The 20,394-nt window shown below is 38.3% G+C and overlaps 2 long non-coding RNA genes across 5 annotated transcripts in view; both read right to left on the reverse strand.

The window, feature by feature from the left end:
• Positions 1–20,394, reverse strand: part of LOC136249371 (uncharacterized) — a 40,431-nt gene that overhangs the window by 6,931 nt on the left and 13,106 nt on the right. Inside the window, exons 2-3 of one of the 2 annotated variants that reach the window (XR_010698179.1) lie at positions 9,917–9,976; positions 1,179–1,217 (exon numbers count right to left, since the gene is read on the reverse strand). This is a non-coding gene — a long non-coding RNA (uncharacterized lncRNA). Of the gene's footprint in view, positions 1–1,178; positions 1,218–9,916; positions 10,271–20,394 lie in introns of those variants that run through there. The other variant, XR_010698178.1, reaches the window with a different exon arrangement.
• On the reverse strand, positions 11,629–13,441 carry LOC136249369 (uncharacterized). 3 transcript variants are annotated; one of them, XR_010698177.1, is made up of 5 exons: positions 12,728–13,441; positions 12,281–12,683; positions 12,169–12,225; positions 12,055–12,116; positions 11,629–11,998 (listed from the first exon to the last, which is right to left on the reverse strand). It is a non-coding gene; the product is annotated as an uncharacterized lncRNA (long non-coding RNA). The 3 variants fall into 3 exon arrangements; XR_010698176.1 differs by having other exon boundaries at positions 12,281–12,511; positions 12,561–13,441; XR_010698175.1 differs by having other exon boundaries at positions 12,281–13,441.

Consider the following 20,394-nt stretch of genomic DNA (forward strand, 5'->3'; position numbering starts at 1 on the left):
CACAGTAGGGATATAACACTTCTTATTGTTTTACTGTGATTTAATATCATGCCTACTCCAACTTGTTTCAGTACTTTTTATCGATGTGCTATGGTCCCTACTCTAGTTGAAAATTCCAAATTTTTCTGTGTACTTGTTTGTTAACTTTTATTATGACTGGTGAACCCACGCATACCACATCAGAAATGACGCCGTGTGCCCCAGCTATATCAATTATCGTCTAAAAAGTGAAGTATCCATTACGCTTTGTTGTCAGCTATGTCCAACCGGTTACACAGCATTTCGGATCAAGAACTGTTCAAAAAGCACCTCTGCAATCCACGCATATACTAAAAGAAAGAAATGGTGCCGCGCACCCCAGTTATATTAATTATCATCTGAAAAGTATCCATTACGTTTTTTTGTCTGCTATGTTCTATCTGTTACACAGCAGTACGAATCAAGAACTGTTCGAAAAGCACCTCTGCAATCAAAATAGACACTACGAAAAATACAGACGATTTCTGTTACGAAGGAAAGCCATCACGTGCTACCACCAAATTGACACTTTTTGCTGTCAACAAAGATGAATGGGACACAAAGGAGGACACTGGTAAGTCCATGAAGAATGCATTGTATGTACTGCGGTATGCCAAAAGGCACCAGTCGGGCAGAAGCGACGTCGAACAGTGAAAAAATCAAGCCCGTAGCCTTAGCCGTTATCGAGTTACACTCGTCTGAAGGCATCAGGCAGTCAGTCAGTCAATCAGTCAGTAGAAAATTCCGTTAAATAAATTATTTTTAAAAGTCCGTAGCAACTTGTTGAAAGCGTTTCGGGTCAATCTGAAGTTTGTTTGGGCTTAGTTTTAACTAACCAATACTGCCTCATCGTCGTCAGGGAAAATTGAGGCTGGTTTTTGGGTAATATTATTCCGTGGGCCACGCCTACTCCTTTGTGATCCCTACTATACAGTAACTATCGTACTGTATGATAGTCTACTGCCCTGCCCTGCTTTGTTCCCATTTATTCTGTATGATTTATTCTGTTAACTACAATAGACTGGTGTTCCTGCTATAAGCCCATATTTCAGAGGGGGTTTACGGAACCCCAGGAAGCCCCACAAGTATGACCTGATTTACAAATATGTATACAGAAGTAAATAACAATAAATCAGTTATACATGTATGTACATACGTACCAAGACTTCATTAGCCAATTTTCCAATTGCCTGCACCACCTAATAACAGATAAAATACCTATCACTCAAACTGGTATCATCATGTGTGTGTTGTGGGTCAGGGGGGTTGAGGGGGAGGAGGCCACACACCTAATTTTTATTCCGATATAGGCAGATAATTTCTTTCAACACACTTTGCAAAATTGCTACAAACAGTATGGTTGGTTTCCGATCAACTATCTCGGCATTTGGCACAGATAAAGAGTACATATATAAAGGTGATTTCATGTATATAATTTCAATAGATATTCACAGTGTTATTCACATAAACAGGTTGTTCATTTGTCATGGTTATGAGACAAACCACTAATGACTGGTTATAGCTGGAAAATTAGTCTTTATATAGATTAATCATCATTAAAATGCCTTTTGTGAATTTAAGGAAATTTGAGTGATAGCTACGTACGTACAGAGTTACAACATAGAAACCAAACAAGCGTAAAATTGTGGAGCCAAGATACATTAATGGACTAATCACTTAGAAATACACAAATGTCAAAAAAAGTTGTGCAAAGCCTGAACCAGGGATCTTTACATATAAAGGGGCGGATCCAGAGTTTGGAAAGAGGGGGTGCACATTGCTAAAAGTTGAAGAGCGAAAAAATAAGGTCTCAGCAGTAATGGGTGTCCTTTACCAAATGTATATAAAGATCCTTATTTAGAGCTCCATAGTTAAGCTACACTGTCTCATGAACACTGTGACTGCATTATTATTAGCGTGGTTGACTGCTCTATTAGAGTATCTCAATCTTGTACGCAATTTTTGAAAGGGATGAAGGATGGGGGGGGGGGGGGGGGGGACCCTCTGGATCTGCCACTGATATACTACCAAAAAGTTTTAACCACTGAGGCATTTTTGTCAGTTGCTCAACTGACTTAATATCGCCTACGCACACACCCAAACACACACACACACACCCAAACACTCACAGGTGTACATACTTAATTAACTGCACCTTTTCAAACCTTGCTTCTGATAGTCATTGGACTATTCTGTTTATATTTTCAAGTGACTTAGAACATTCCTAGCATACATTTAGATCCCTCAATTCAGACTCAAGTTCATGAATACAAGTGAGTACAGTTATAAATGATGAATGCTGTTAAAAGTTTGCATACTTCTTGGCAAAACAATCTTAACTGAAGCAAAATGAGCTTAGCCCAGCTAGGAAACATTAGCAAACTCAGTATTTCTTCACCCTACAGATTGATTTATGTGGATTCAGTGGAGAGCCAATTATATGAATTTATTGGTAATATACTATTTTAAAAGAGCTTAGCCCAGCTGGGTAACATTAGCAAATTCAGTATTTCATTTGTTTTACATGGAGAGTCATTTATATGGATGAAGTGTTTGTATAATTGAAAATCAAACAACTGTTCATTTACATACAAGAAAGTTGTGACCCACTGAGCAAAAACCTAACTAATTTGTAGTGCTGGGCGATATAGATTTTTCTTATGTCATATGTCATGGCAAAATTTATTCACGATATGAATATATGTCACGATATATACCAAATTTTATCTTGAATGTTTATTTTCTTTTTTTCAGATAGTTTTCAAGTATGTGCAACACAAAACATAGGAATAAGATCATTTATTAGCTAATACATCATATGCACTTATACAGCTAGTTAAATGAAAATAATATTAAAAGAAATGTTGATTTGCATACTGGCAAGTTACAATACTTAGCTAGTCTTCCGGTTCACCTACAACTTACCTTCATTATCTTGATCTACTATAATATTTAAATTAGAGATTATCAGTTTACAATAACTACATGTGCAAAGCACATGCAAACTAGGATGGTCTGCCTCATGCAGGGAATTTAAAAAAAAGACAGATACTTTCAAATGGCATCTGGAGGCTTGCATACACAGTCTCTTTCTTTTTAAATATCAAAATAGCTTAGACCAAACAATGTAATTAGAGCAATGTTGTATATTCTACTGACTGTTCTATTAGAGTATCGCACCGACTGCTCTATTAGAGTATTTCTATCTTTTTACAAATTCAAAATTAGCGCTTGTTAATCACAGTGGCTCTTTGAACTACTACTCTTCTCACTGGTCTACTGCTTCCTACATGTCCCACCGCTGCACACAGATCTAATAAGATAGTGCCTTCAAAATACGCAACAGTATGCCACACCCTTGACGCAGATGAGACGTGGGTGCAGTAGGAGTAATGGCGAAACTGGAGATGCCATCTTATGAGTTCACGTTGTACTGCTTATATCACGTGAGCTATATCGCGATATAGTTTTTAGCTATTGTATCACGATATATAAAAATATGTCGTGATATGTCGTATGTCGGCTATATCGCCCAGCACTACTAGTTTGCATAATTCTGTTAATGAAATAAAATGCATTGAGAAAAAATGCTTGCTTCAACAATAATTTACGTATGTTTTATCGCTTTAGTAAGCAGTGAAACAATATTTACATTGATTAACTTTATATATCATTGCATTTGCCTATATTTTATCTTCATTTTATTTCTGTTCCATAAAGCAAACACGAGTTGTGTGTGTCTATTTATATACAATGCAGTAAACATAATCTTATTGTCACCATTTCTAAGCCTAATTGCCATCTTGCTTGCAAGCATGAGTGTATGTAGGCCAAAAACTATACCTTAATGCACTCCCCAAAACACGAGACAAGTCCCAACTCCATAGACTGTTGCACTTGTGTTAGACTGTTACATGTTGACTGTTACTGTCTGACTGTTACATAGACTGTTACATGCCAGCATTAGTATAGTCACTGTGCAAATTAAGCACTATATTGTGCAAAATCCTTGGGGAAATTGAATAAACACATGGATGTACTATCTCCAGGTCCATATAGTGTCAGGTGACAACATGTGGATCGGCTTTACTGCTTTAGCCCCATTATCTATAGGAGGGCCACGATTACTATGATCACCTTCATTAGCACACACACCAGGTGTAAAAATGTAATTTGTACCTCATGAACAAGCTTTGGCTCCAATTTGCACAAAACAAGCAGCAGTGAATAGTGTGGCAATTTGTGTGACAACACCTCAGACATCACGTGGACCGTAGTCCCTTTAGCCATTGGTCTTTTACAGTGCACCAACCACATGTTTTATGAAGGCTAGTTAATTTAAAGGCCAAGAAGCTTCTAGTCTAAATCTGAGGGATGCATAAGGCCTGGCCTGATATGTTGTACATTGCTGGTAAGTTAATGATAAATTAAGATATTATGGAAATCTTGAAATCTTAAAGATTTCAAAATCTTGTTTCTGCATTTGTCGAGTTTGTCGATCCCTCATCTGAATCAGTGGAGTATCGCCAGGTGTAATACACTGCTATGGTTGAAAAGAATTTATTGCTATCACTTCATCAAGAAGAGAGGAAGGACAAGATGAACAGCAAATACCACCATAACTTTTGAATAAAGAGCTTGCGGAGCAATGCACATGTTTTATTTGTTAAAGCCATCAAGAGAAGCCTAATGGCACCTTGTTTTTAACCTATGAATGAAGTATGTAGCAGTAAAAGTGGCAACAACAAATTCACACAGCCACACAAGACAACTACAATAACCCTCAGTGCCCTGAAGGTTAATCAATTCTTTTGCTGTTCCTGCTCTCTATCCAGCAAGGGCAGGGGTGGAGCCCCTGTCAAAGGGACTTAGCCTTCCTAAAACCTCTTGAACATTGACAATAATTGTGATGATTATACTTATCAAGACACACGGTAGTGTGTCGTGCGGCTTGAGAAGCCAGCGCGCAACACCCATGAGTATATTGACAGGAAGAACGAAAACGTAATTTTTGCACCTCTGTAGCTCTGTGCTGCCTTGATGAAACAAGACGATTTTTGCTGTGGATACACTCTCCAACTGCAGTACTCCACATTCCAAATTTGAGCGAAATTTCTTCAAGCATTCCAGAGATATGCGACTTCAAAAATTAGCTTAGTTTCTTTGCTTTTTTTTCTTTTTTTTCTTCCTCTTTTCGCACACTTACAAAAATTGCTATAAAACATGAACACAATATCCAATTGCCTTGAAATTTGACACACAGAAGGGGGGGTATAAACGAGCATCTCTGTACCAACTTTGGCTGGAATACGATAAGCAGGTAAAGAGTTATTAGTGATTATTCACAAAAAATAACACCAATATGTTGTCACGCCTACAGGGTAAACCGCTTATGGGAAGAAGCTGACAATCAGTGGGTGAATAGGTTAACAATTGAATCTCAAACCTTTTGTGGTTTGAAAGAAATCGAGCCAAAAACCAGGAAGATACAACGAAAAAACCAACAGCGTGTAACAGTTATGCAATCGAGATTAGCTAATAAAAAATGACTACTTTCCATGCCTACCAAAAAAACCGCTTGGGGTAATGCTTTGAAATTCGCTGTACAGATGGAGTAATCATCTTAGAAAGGCTCTTCAATGGTGTAGAAGAATCAGACTTAAAGCCACGGCGTTATACCACGAAATCCAACTTGGTGTACTGTAGCAAGTGCGAGATCGAGATACTCTAATAGAGCAGTCATCCTAATAGAGCAGTCACCCTGAAAAGAATTCAAGAGATCAGCTAGAAACTAGTAACCTGTATAGAGATCAGCTACAAACAAATCACCCTGTAGAGAGTTCAGCTACAAACAATTCACCCTGTAGAGAGATCAGCTAGAAGAAGTTACCTTGTAGGGAGTTCAACTACGTAGTCAGCTAGAAGAAGTCACCTTGTAGAGAGTTCAGCTACAAAGAAACCACCATGTAGAGAGTTCAGCTACAAACAAATCACCCTGTAAAGGGATCAGCTGGAAGAAGTTACCTTGTAGATACAAAGAAACCATCATGTAGAGAGTTCAGCTGCAAAAAAATCACTTGTAGAGAGATCAGCTAGAAGAAGTCACCTTGTAGAGAGTTCAGTTGCAAAGAAACTACCATGTATAGAGTTCAGCTGCAAACAAATCACCCTGTAGAGAGATCGGCTAGAAACAAGTGATCCTGTAGAGAGATCAGCTAGAAGAAGTTACCTTGTAGAGAGTTCAGCTGCAAACAAATCACCCTGTAGAGAGATCAGCTAGAAGAAATTACCTTGTAGATAGTTCAGCTACAAACAAATCATCCTATAGAGATCAGTTAGAAGAAGTTACCTTGTAGATAGTTCAGCTACAAACAATTCACCCTGTAGAGAGATCAGCTAGAAGGACTCACCTTGTAGAGTGTTCAGTTACAAAGAAACCACCATGTAGAGTTCTGTAATAAATATATGTATTATATATGTAATTTGTATAAAATCAGAAATATTTAAAGTATTAAACATCTGCTTTATCTTTTCTTCCTGTGGTAAAGAAAAAAGATAAGTTAAAAATAAATCTAATCCAAAACAGCCAAGCTGTAAAAAAAGAGTGCAGCCCTCAAAAAGGCTATGGTGAAAAAAGATGTGAAATCCAAGGTGGCGGCCAAGAAATGGCTGTGATAGTAGGTTAATGGTAAAAATTTTAATAACGACAATTCAGGTGAAATTTGGGCCAAGACCAAGTGGCACCAAAATTCACCTGAATTGTTTTTCTTAAAATTTTTACCATTAACCTACTATCACAGCCATTTCTTGGCTGCCACCTTGGATTTCACATCTTTTTTCACCATAGCCTTTTTTTACAGCTTGACTGTTTTGGATTAGATATTCTATAACAGCTAATAGCCTAACTGTACATATGCTTAGCTACCTATGCAATCCCAGTAAAATTCTACTACAAATCTATCAAGACCAATATATGTACCCTAACAGAGTGGTCACCCTAGCCAAGCATCTAGTAATGTATTTTCTTGGTTAAATTATCACCTTTAATAAACACCGCATTTGAATAGTGGCCGCAATGCAAGTTACAAGTATGATTATAAGTGCTACCCTCAAAAAGAATGCAGGAGCTTTTTTTTAAGTTTCACGTGTCTGGTTGCAGCTGCCTCTGTGTCAACCAGGAAATTATAGTTTTGCTTCAAGTAGCAAGTAGTTGACAATACAGAGAGCACAATGAATAGGGAGGAAATACAGAGTGGATGAAAGAGAGTATGAGAATGAAAGTTGCAAATGCCCATCTAAATGATACAGACTCAAAGAAGAAGGAACTGACTGGTGGAGGACTATGCAGAGATTGAAGAAGCAATGTCTACCATACATTGAAGGTATGCAATCATGGAACCTTTGTGTTACAACAAAGATCATTCAGCACGACGCTCTAGTGTTGCAAAGTAGCAGCCCTCCTGAGGAACCAAGCAGATGTAGTAACAGGCTATATGTTGCCAGTAGAGGTTGGCTCCATAATTTCATGGAATGTTGGGGATAATTGTTGCAAAGAAGAACAATTATAGAACAAAAATGCCACTTCAGCTGATTGACAAGGTAGTAAATTTTATCATGAAGCCTAGAAAGCTCCACTACAAACATAATTATGAATTGTCTGCCATTGCTAACATGCCATGCTCAATGGACATAGCTGGTAACACTACCATTGCTTAAACTGGAGTACAATCTGTTCCAGTTTTCATAACATATCATGACCAGGTTTACAGTGTGTTTCACTGCTATGGAAAATGGCAAGTCTTTAATTGTTTTCAAGGGGTTGGAAGGGAGACTCAACTGCTCAGATTTCCTGGTGTTGTAGTAGAATAATTATAGTAAAAATGATGAGAAGTTAACAGAAATCTGGGTAGACAAAGCTTGGGGAACACTGTCACTCAACAAAAGAATGCTGGTATGGGATGCACAATAAAAGTGTCATCTCACTGACCCCGCAGTCAGTGGAAGCAAAGGTAAAACAATGTAAATCAGATGTTGTGGTTATATACCTAGTTGACCATATTAAACCTGCTGAGAATAAGCCATTCAAGGAGGCATACAGGAGTAAATATGAAGAGTAGTTTTCATCTGGTGAAATGTCGTATACTCCATGCAGCAGACAATATGAGAGCTTCAAGCAAACTTCTTTGTGTGCAATGGGTAAAAGAATCCTGAGATAGCCTAAATAAAAATTTGATTAGGAATTCATTCCTTGCTTGTGGAATCTCTGTCCCAATAGGTAGCTCACAGGATAGTGAAATACACTGTATGAGGGATAATGGTGTTGCTTCTACCACAAAAACTGGAGTTGAAGATAGCAAAAGACAGCCACTAGAACCAAGTTCAGATATAGTGGATCCATTTGACAAACTACACATAGAAGGGAGAAACTACGTAGAAAACAATGAAGCCATACTTGATGGAGGTGACATGGATTGTGACACTGACGATGAGCCAACTGACTCATGAAGTGCTGCATTGATCATTGATAATGTACGTATATTAGTATTGTAATCACATACTGGCTATTTCATGATTATACAACTTAAATTTATATCACTTTGCCATTGCTCTGCACAACACTATTTCCAGAATTTGTCTGAAAACACATGGAATGTCTAGCCATCCTTGAGCCAGGTCTCTAGAGCATTGTCTGTGCCCAGTAATTTCATAGAGTATTTCCCTACATCTTTCTAAGAAATGTCAACATATTTTCGAATCTCCTGGGACATGGCCAACAATAGCATCTTCCAGCTTGCATGTCTGCTACTGCACATGAATCTTTGCCATTATCCTCCTCCTGTTCACACACCAATATCTCCAATTGGATTCCATATTGTTTTACAAACATAATGTCCTCTAACAACAAATTCAATGGAATACTCATAAGTGCTAGCAGCAGCCATCACACTTTCATAATAATAATTTTTCATGCACGTCTTTCAAAGCTTGCAAGCAACACGGATATGGTCTATGGGTATTGTAAAATCAGCAAACCAGCTAAACAAATGAACAAGACAAAGCTATAAACCTACTTGTTTTCAACTTTCTCAAAGGGGCCTCGTATTGAATAATCACCACACTGAAGAGCTGTTTATGCTATAAACACCACCCTCAAATAGTAGCCACTCTAATTTTTGATGCTAGGATAATAGTAACTACAGCTTTTAACTGGTATTCTGATAAACTGCTGAAATTTTAGTTTCAGAGGGTTTAAATTTAGTAGTATTTAATGCATCAAGATCAAGATACCCTAATAGAGTGGTCACCCTAATATACCAGCATTCCAATAAACTGCTTCAATTTCAGATGGTCTAATTTTCAAACTTTTCCTGAAAAGGTGGGTATGCCTCAAAACCCCTACAGTATGCTCTGCATGCTAGTGTGCTTCACACACTAACGTACGTTTTTGTTTTGTTTTTATATTTATTAAGGCTTTACAGCACAAGTGCTGAAGGTCTGTAGGTCACCTGGTCCTACATGTCCTCGCTATACTTAGCTAATAAGTATGTCTGGCATCACAAAAAGTCTGGGTTACATCCTTGAAGATGCAGCCACCCTAAAAGTGTTCCCTTCACTTCCACTCTTTATCATTGTAAGCCCTAAAGTATACATTTACCAAATAAAGAACAGGTCTTTTTTTACTAAGAAGAAATCTGAGGAAAATACCACTCAACAGGTCACAATTGTCAATTACGTACTCTGTTGACAAAATACTCTAATTAAACAATCATTTTGATGTAAGGATACTTGATGCTTTGACTAATTGATGTTCGGATATAGAAAATTAACTGTCCACTGTATGTAGGATCCACAGGTGATAAGTACATCTTTAGCTATTGTAATACTGTGTAGTACGTACCTCAAGCATGTCACATTCTTAGGCACAGGTATCTCCCATGGTACGGTGTCTCCATTTACACTGGAGGACAGAAAAACAATAAGAAAATGTACCACATATACGTATTGTGTTTGTTATACAAAATTCAAAAAAGAAATAGTGATATATATCAATTCCAGTATCAGTATGAGGACTATTGTGGCAGAATTCTAGTTCAATTTGTAAGGATATAAATGCTGATACCAACCTTCTGGCATTATTCAACTTCCTTTAGCAATGGTGGCAGATGTATTGAAAGAATCCAGTGAGTAGCATGACTAACACTAAACTGTGGAATACATCCATTACCAGCTGCAGACTAACTACTTCGCTACTACTACACCACAATGTTTGCTCTCTCTGTCTTTCTCTGTGTCTCTCTCTGTGTGCGTGTGTGTGTGTGTGTGTCTCTCTCACACACACACACACACACACACACACACACACACACACACACACACACACACACACACACACACACACACACACACACACACACACACACACACACACACACACACACACACACACACACACACACACACACACACACTGCAGTGCATACACAGAAAAGCACAATATACATCCCCCAGATCTACAGGCACTGAATTTTATAACCAACTAGAAAGAAGTCTTTAATTTTGGCCAGCAAAGCAACACTGACATGTCCAAATACCTCAGAGGGGACTGGCTCCAAAAATCTATCTAAAATGCATTTGAGATGTTTTTTCTTGTGCTAGAAACATGAAGTTTATGCGTAGGGTTTCTCTAAACCAATGCAAGGAACCCTAACCCCCACAACATGGTCAGGAATATGAATGCTGCCAATAGTCATACGGCTCTCTAAACGAGTCACCCTGGAGGCAGTTACCACCAGACATCTAACTCAACTAAGTGACATGCTATCCAATGGCCAGATGCTATGTATACTGCTGTGACACCAGCTTCCTTCACAAGCGTCATAGTAAAGCAATCCACTGCACTAGTCCTATATCATGGATCAATAAGTCATAACGGTCAAAGTGACCATAAACAATATCCACTTTAAACCACACCTCCTGATCACATTCTACACACCCACACCATTGTCATTTTTTACCACCAGATAGAAATGGAGAGATCACATAAACATGAAAATCATGCATTATGCCACTGCATAGCTACGACACACATGTACAGTACGAATGGTCGTTGAAAACAATTATTCTATTATTGTAACTGTGATTGTATTCATGGAAGGATTATAATCTTGCCTTGCCCATAGATCCCTTTACACCATGCCTTGCCTATACGTATACCTTAGGCTACTTAGCTGCTATGCATCACAACTTGATTTACTAGTTAATCTACAAGAACTACTGTAATCCAATGACCTACGGTATGACTTGTATAATATAGTACGTTCGCTTTGAGCTGAATCCTCAAAAACGATTAATGACTTATGATTGCTACATCGCACAGGCCTCCTGTATTGCTCGATCTGTAGTGCTTCTCAATCCGCTAAAAATATATTAAAAGCGCTTCATTCGAATGTAAGACACTCCAGTTATGACCCTGTAAAGTTTCACCATACATTTTCAATGGGGAAGCCTCTAAAGCGTGGCATTTTGATGTTCATGTTGACACATGTTTGTGGCGAAGCCAGACATCACACTCCTGCCCTAAACACGCATGATTTCACCATCCGTTATGTAAGAGGCTGTAATACACTTATGAAAAAAAATAAAACAGTTTTTGTATGTGTAAAACAGAGTTGCATGAGTAGAAAAGCTGGAGCCACTTTTGCATTGTATTTAGAAGATAAGTGGCCTACTTATGTTCAGGGAAGAAACTTCTCCAGCCTCAAAACTTGAGAGGAAAAACCCAAATTATAACAGCTCAAAATCTGTTACGCAGCATTGGTGTACCTGCAAGTGAGCCAAACAACATGTATTTTACTTCACATTTACCACACAGCTGCCCATCATCTTCTATTCCCATTTAGTCAATTTGTCATTTTAATCCTTTTCTCATCACTTCGCCACACATCAGCATTTTGTTTTTGAAGTCACATTCCACAAAACTCTAAAAGTTTCAACAACTGAAATAATACTGTGTGTATGAATTTGGGCTGATAGTACTTGTAGTGACTTCCAAACACCCCTGCACTGATCAAATATACAAGGGATGGTATGTTCAACTTCTGCTAGCATAATAAAGCAATAATATTTTCTTATTAAAGTGCACACACTTACACTTCATCTGTATTTTCATATACTTTGCAGAGTTTAATCCCAGCTATCCGATGACTCCTGGGGAACAACATCAAGTTGTAAAGCCAATGCTGCAAATATCAAACAATCTTACATGAGATGAAGTAAGCCCAGAAGAAGACTTGGACCCGCTGCTGCTAGTGGAAATACCACCATCGCCACCTTCACTATCACTGTTGATTTGGATGAGGAATCACTCTAGAAGTTTTTCATTGCATAAGTCTCATCCAAGTACACAATTGGTCTTCCTTCAGTTCTGTTGTACCTCATTCGTCTTTAGTATTTACGATGCTGATGGACTATGCAGGGCTACTCATAGTATACCCTGCATATATGTGTAGTGACATTAAAGTACAAACTGTTGCAATGCTAACCTCGTCATTAATCGTCTTATACTTAAATCCCATATCACTCAACACTCTTTAAAGCTATGTTCAAAACACCATCATTCTTAAGCAAAACTGTCTGCATCAACGCGGACTTGTGAACGTTTGTACCTGACGATTACAATCGAGCAGGCTTGTGCAAAGTGGTTTTGTACCTTTTTTCTTGGTGTAGACAAACCGCCTTTGTTGCAGTACTCCATTCTAACTCATACAATGGACATCTTTGAAATCCCTGCGTGGCATAATGTATGCTATAACCCAGCAAAGAAGGATTACCGGTGGCCTTAGTTTGGACATTAATATAGCATTTTTTGGGGAGCCTGTATTCCGCGGAATACGGAATAGTGGAATAGCAAAATTACGGAATAAGCGAAAATCACATTCTAAATATTTTGTTATTGTTTATAGCCTCTATAACGTTTTAATATACATTCCTCACCTCGTAGAGAAAACAATCACGATGGCACTGATCCTCGGGGCGATCTTTAAATAGGATATGTACAAAGATATTCACTCTAGAACAATCTAACTAAGCTAAACTACTGTTAAATACACTTCACTACATAATCGCTAGAAAACTAGAAGTTCTTTGTGCTATACTTGCTCATACCAGCTGTCACACACGAGCAGCTAGCTAACTGGCCGAAGAGTTTAGGACAAAACAATCCACCCTCTAGGTAGTTACCCTGCATGCATGGAATAATCTGACCTTTCTTATAACTCTGTTACCATTTCCTAAAGTGTTTCAAATAAATTCGGAGAATAATACTGCTTTCAGCTCCCAACATCAGAGCTCCAACCTCGGCTCTAACACTTCGTATATAACTCTAATAAATTCAGGCTGTTACTCGTGTGTGACAGCTGGTATGAGTAAGTATAGCACAAAGAACTTCTAGTTTTCTAGCAATTGTGTAGTGAAGTGTATTTGATGATAGTTTAGCTTAGTTAGATTGTTCTAGAGTGAATATCTTTGTTTTGGATGAATTTCCTGACTTTGACATTGGTTAAGTTAATTATTATTATTACTAGGACCACGTCACATACAACCAAGTACATACACCAACGTGACAGCTCCCTGGCGAGGCTATTAGGTGGCGAAGGCAAGATCCCCAAATCAACACAATATGTCCCAGTAGTGACAGATGCAACACAATATGTCACAGTAGTGACAGATGCAACACAATAGTGGCATTGTAACTAAAGCAGGCCTTAATTTAATTTTTAAGGTGCTGAGGATAAACGTCCTTACATATTCACAAATGTACAGACATAGCGTCAAATTGTACAGACATGAGCTAGAGGAGCACTTTGTATAGACTGCTGGAATTGGAATAGGGAGTTTCCATTAAAAGTTTTGAGGTTAAACACAACCACATAGCTGCAACATAATCTCCAGACTGTGGTCATAACAGCTGCTGGTGATAGCAGTACACAAAGGGGAGGTGGCATTGGTAAATCCTTGGGTTGGGAAATGTAGTATCTCCTAGCAACCAAGTGACAGTTATTGTTAACACTACAAACAAACATGCACACATCAGCTTTTATGGTACCACTATTGATTTTGCAAGGACATGGGTGTCCGCCCAAAACTAATTATGTGCAGACATTGTGCTATTTGTGCGGATTTTGTCCGTTGACCGCACGTTAATTTAAGGCCTGCTAAAGGCCACCAGTAGCTAAGTGCCAGTACATCATTGGTGTGGTAATGGCACAGTGATGTGTACACAGTATATGTAATTGTGTATACAAAACATACAGGAGAGAACTATGCATTATTGCAGTATTGTATGCAGCAATGCAACATCAACAGATAAAAATTATTAGCCAATATAAAGTAAAGTATCAACATCAACTAGAGCTAATTAAGGTTCATCAGTGGTGTAGCAACGGCACAGTGACAAGTGACACACTATAATTATGCGTACACAACTTGCAGGAGATAGCTACACAATACTGTAGGAGTATGCAAGCCATATGAACCAGATAAAGGAAGACAGCCAAACCAGCCATAACCTAGTAGCTAAGCCAGGTGAAGGCTAGTCTCGTGGCGCCCGACCCTAAAAAGAGGGTCTGGTGAAACTGTGTACAAAACGTTTGGCGCTGCCGGAATGTTGGAAGCTCCAATCAGATTGCTCCATTTCAAATTGATTATGTAATGCGTACATTTCAAAAGATTCGCGGCTTACAGTTAATTACATCCGGTGACTCTGCCGCTTAAACTCATTGAGAAAACAGCCATACAATTCTGTTGGGTTCGTTTTAATATTGAATAAATAAAGTAGCACTATTAGTTTGGTGATGCTGTAAGCAGATCTGGTTGAATGGATGTTGTGACGTAAACAGTGCACTTACGTAACACGTATAACATCATCCAATAAACATTCCAGAGCTCAAACGTTTTGTACAGAGTTTCACCAGACCCTCTTTTTAGGGTTGGGCGTCGCGAGACTAGGTGAAGGCAAAAAAAGATTAAGCATGTATTGAATTGCCTGACACCAACACAAAGGAAGTTCGCCATGCCAGCTGCACGAGAAAAGATTGTTTACTTGTATTTTATATTGTAAAGAGCGTGACATGTGTTTTAATGTTTTCTCTCGTGTTTTCTTGTATTGTTAATTAATTAGCTAAATATTTTATGTGACTGGCAGCTGGCATGGAGACTTGAGACGTTACTAACATAAAAACTTACTTGTAATCTTCTTGTTTACGTGTAAAGTGGCCTCTCCCTCTCCTGAAGTCTCTTCACAGACATTCGCTAATCTTCTCCTTCGCGCTATCTGCAATTAAGCAAGGGTGTGGTACTGGGCGTTATATAGAATTACACGTATGGTCAAGTTATCAGCACGAACAGGCGCAACGATTATACGTTTGTGCCTTCGTTCACAGGCTAATCGATTCCCGGTTAGTTTATGTCTCTAGGCCTCGTAGTTTTCTCAAACATTAATTATTTATTTATGACGTAATTTTAACCGCGTTTCGTATTATTCTTAGTACTTGGTTATATAATTACTGTGTAGAACCTCACAGGGAGTATAAACACACAGATACAATTACAATTAAGTGCTAGTTATAACAAAACATGCTGTGATAGTTGATCCTTAAAACTAGTTAAGTGGTTGTATACAATCACTGGACTGGACTAGTGGACTGGACTGGACTACTGGACTCAGGTATTTTCCCTTTTTAACCAAATATTTGGGTAACTGGTTGAAAGTATGTTAGTCTCATGTAGTTAGACCACTCCCCCACACATAAAGAAACCCACACACAAACCAAAGAAAGGTGTGATCATGCCAGACTTGTCAACATTGCCCAGCTTCAGCTATGTACAGAGGTTCTAATAGTTCTTGCATGTCAACAAATCTAAAACAGAAGTCACATGCGGTAATTAAAGTTTAAAGTTCAAAATGGATCAATTTGATTGGTTGAAATCTTGTGCATGTGATTTCACTTGTTATTGCCGTCGTGCAAAAACTATAGAACCTTTTTATCAGCTATTGAATAGCAAGACAGTTAACTGTCGCCACTTAATTTAGCTGACTCCATGACTATAACTTGCATGGATACTACAACACTACATACACATGTACTGTATGGTTTGTACTTCATGATAAGACAAATGGTAGTCATACAATACAGATTATGCCAAGAGAAAGAGAATTGCACACAATTCTAAGATAACAGACAGTACCAAGTAGACAGATTCACCTGCATATTTTACATTCAATGTAGTAATAGCTACGACCAGTTGCCCAAATATGTGCTAAAATGAAAAACAAACAAAAAAAACTGAGTCCACCAGTCCAGTCCACCAGTCCAGTCCACTAGTCCAGTCCAGTGATTGCATACAACCCTAGTTAAGTTGTCTATCATCACTAGTGGCCGAGGGGTCCGCCACTCAGGATTATGATCGACGTGATTCGGAATCACCGCGTAATTCCAGTTGATTCCTAGATTCCGAACGTTGAATCCTCTGATTCCTCTGATTCTGCCAGCGATTCCTCGCGATTCCTTTATTCCGTCTAATTCCAAAAGGGATTCCTATAATTCCATATGATTCTAATAATTCCGGCTGATTCCAAGGCTGATTCTGTAATTCCAAGTTGATTCCACGATTCCCTAGAATGGATTCTGTACTATAAGCGAGCCAGAATGATGACTATCACAGTGTATCACTTTAGCTACCTCTGCTGAACCTACTGGTGAGTATTGAAGTCATGTTAAGTTCCACCCGGCATGGACTCGAGCCGCTGCGAGCCGCTAGAAATTCGCTGGCAATAGCCTATTTTTATTTATTTATTTTATCATTACTGGGCAGGCAGCTCTATATTTCTGCGTCTGGCAAAAGTGTCAGTGGACACCGTCACAACACTAGCTAACCCTGATGAAAGACCTTAAACTGGATCACATCTTTCCTGACTGGACGTACACAGAGTGTTGTGTGTGGTGGTTGCACTTCCACGCCCTGTGATGTTTTGAGTGGTGTCCCACAAGGTTCTGTACTAGGGCCTCTGCTATTTTTTACATACATAAATGATATCAATATGCTACTCGTACTACACAGCTATTTGCACAGCCACCAAGATGTAGAGTTTCTTTTACTCAAAAGCATTTTAGATCTCAAGCTGCCCACTGGTGGAATGCAGTTCCTAATGACATGTTAACATCTCCAACTTTTCAGGACGATTTATTTTCTTATTTGTGTAAAATTTGTTGATGATTTTTATGTTTGTAAATTGTTTGCTTAATTGTTTTGTATGTGCTATGTGTGTGTTGTAATTTTTTGTTCAGTCTTTGTGTGTGTGCAGTTGTAATTTATATGTGTATATGTATGCTATTTTTGTGTTTCCTCCTCAGTCAGGGAAGAACGGCATTGCCGACTGACTTGAGGCTAATTTAAAAATCAAATCAATCAATCAAATCGATATCACTAACGAATTAAGTTCTATTTGTCGCTTATACGCTGATGACTGCATTCTATATAGGAGAATTGATAGTTTAACAAATGTTAAAGATTTGCAAGATGATTTACAGATATTGGAGCTATGGGAGAAAAAGTGGAAAATGTCTTTCAATTTTGACAAATGTGTGGTTGTATCTATAACTCTTAAACGAAACCCTATATACTCCAGTTACCACCTTCATGGAGAACGACTTACTGTGGTTCAGTGTGCCAAGTACCTGGGAGTCTCAATTGATTCAAAATTATCTTTTAACCAACATGTGGACAATGTGTGCAAAAAGGAAAACTCTGTATTAAGTTTTGTGAGGAGAAATTTTGCAAACTGCTCCTGTAAGATCAAAGAATCGACCTGTTTCTTACTTACGTCAAGCCCACAATGGAATATGCAGCTGCAGCATGGGCTCCTTACAGCAGACGGTCAAAAAACAAACTTGAATCTGTGCAAAGATGTGCAGCTCGCTTTGTAATGAATGATTAATATCAAACCAGCAGTGTATCAAACATGTTATCACGTCTTAACTCGAGCACCATTGAAACTCATCTCAAACATTTAAGGCTTCAGATGTTCCATAAAATTATTCATAGCATTGCGGATGTATCACTTCCTGATTATATAGCTCATAGATCATTACAAGGTATACCAGAAGTAGTGAACTTAAATTTATACAGCCAGACACAGCTATTGATTCTTATAAATACAGTTTCTTTCCTGCTTCAATTTGATTGTGGAACACTCTACCTAGTGATATAAATTGTGACAATATAGATACTTTTAAGGAACTTCTGAAACATATTACATTGTAATTTATTTTTATAGCTTTATTTGTAGCCTCATGATTTTACATCTATATTGTAATATACTCACCCATATGAGTTCTGTAATAATTATAGTAAGAATGTATTGCAACTCATTAACAAGCTAGTTAGCTAAGGGTTAGCATAAGTCTCCGGTTGGGAACACCGGATCCTGGCCCCACTGAGAACTTGTAGGAGCTGTTATTGAAAATTGTTAGATTACAGGATGTTCTGGAATCCGGGAAACCTCGATCCAACAGCCAGCCGACGGAGAATGAATTAGCTAGTATATAGTGGCTGTAGTTAGCTGCTTCTGCGACGGCTCGCACTCACTCGCGAAGATTTAAACCTCACTAGAAACGCACAGGAACACTCACTGTAATACACGTAGGCGTATACACAAAGTGTAAAACCAGGTGCAAAACAAGTGAGAGTTAGCGTCTTTAGCTTATGAGTGTGTTATACTGTGTTAAACGGTAATTTACGATATAATTTTATAACATTTATTTCAAAATATTTCTAATTACAAAGTTGATTCCGCTTCAGATTCCCATAATTCCATGATTCCTTGATTGATTCCAGTGATTCCTGAGGTCTTCGACGTGATTCCGAATCATGGCGGACCCCTCGCTAGTGGCTCAGGTAGCTCATTCCACAGTTTAGTAGTGGAGGGTAGGAAAGAGTTGGCAAAAGTCTCAGTTCTGATTGGAGGGATAATGTAACAACAGGGGTGTCCTCGTGTAACTGTAGTTAGTGGTATCAAGTTTACAGTGGTTTCAACAAATTCCTTTTTAATTTTGTAGAACAGAATCAGTTTCAGGTAATTTCATCTACTTGCTAATGTGGGCCAAGATAGATGATTCATCATGTCTGTGACACTGCTATACCGAAAATTGTCATTCATTACAAAGCGTGCCATACTACATTGTATCTTCTCTATTTGATAGGTTTGGCATTGTAGAAAGGGACACCACACCGGTGCAGCATATTCTAGAATTGGCCTGACTAGTGATTTATAGCAATTTGACTTTATGGCTTTTGGGCACTGGTATATATTTCTTTGTAGAAACGCCTTTGCAGAGTTAGCTTTGGAACAGATAAGTCATTGATGTGATCTTTCCAAGTAAGATGGCTATTAATAGTGACTCCCAGATACTTGGCTGATGAAACTTATTGTAGTTGTTGGTCATAAATACTATAACTGTGTTTAAAGAAAGTTCTTTTGTTTGTTATGGTTAAGTGCACACATTTGGTAGGATTGAATTTCATTGACCATAAGTCAGCCCAGTGTTCTAGTTTGTTGATGTCATTTTGTAAGATTAAGCAGTCATTTTCCGAATTGATAACTCTATATATTAGGACGTCGTCTGCATACAGTCTGATTGTACTATTTACAGAGGTAGTTATGTCATTGATGTATAGTAGAAATAGCAGTGGGGCTAGTACTGTCCCTTGTGGGACACCTGAAGTAACTGTATGTGGTCTGCTAGATATTCCATCAAGTACTACTGATTGAGACCGATCAGATAGATAGTCTTTAATCCATGAAAGGAGTTGTCCATTAATTCCATTATGAGATAGTTTGTGACAGAACTTGTCATGAGAGACTTTGTCAAATGCTTTAGCAAAATCAAGAAATAGAGCTTCAATGTGCTTTCTATCATTTAGGCATTGGTGGAAGTCAGTGATGGCACCAATTAGCTGGGTTTCACAGGAATGTCATGCATGGAACCCATGTTGACTATCATTTAATACCTTATGGTTTTCTAAATGTGAGAATATAGAAGAGTATATTACATGTTCTAGAGTCTTGCAGCAAACACTAGACAGGGAAATTGGTCTGTAGTTTGAAGGATCTGTTCTTTTATCTTTTTTATGTATGGGTGTTACATTAGCTGATTTCCAATCAGAAGGCAGTTTTCCTTGGTTAAGCGATGCTTGAAAAATTAATGTAAGTAATGGAGCCATTTGCTGTGCAGTCTCTTTAAGTAATTTTGTTGGGATGTTGTCCGGACCTGTTGCTTTGTGAGGTTCCAGATTGACTAAAAGATTATACACTCCATC

This window comes from Dysidea avara, chromosome 3 (assembly GCF_963678975.1).
Source record: "Dysidea avara chromosome 3, odDysAvar1.4, whole genome shotgun sequence".
Lineage (NCBI taxonomy): Eukaryota > Metazoa > Porifera > Demospongiae > Dictyoceratida > Dysideidae > Dysidea > Dysidea avara.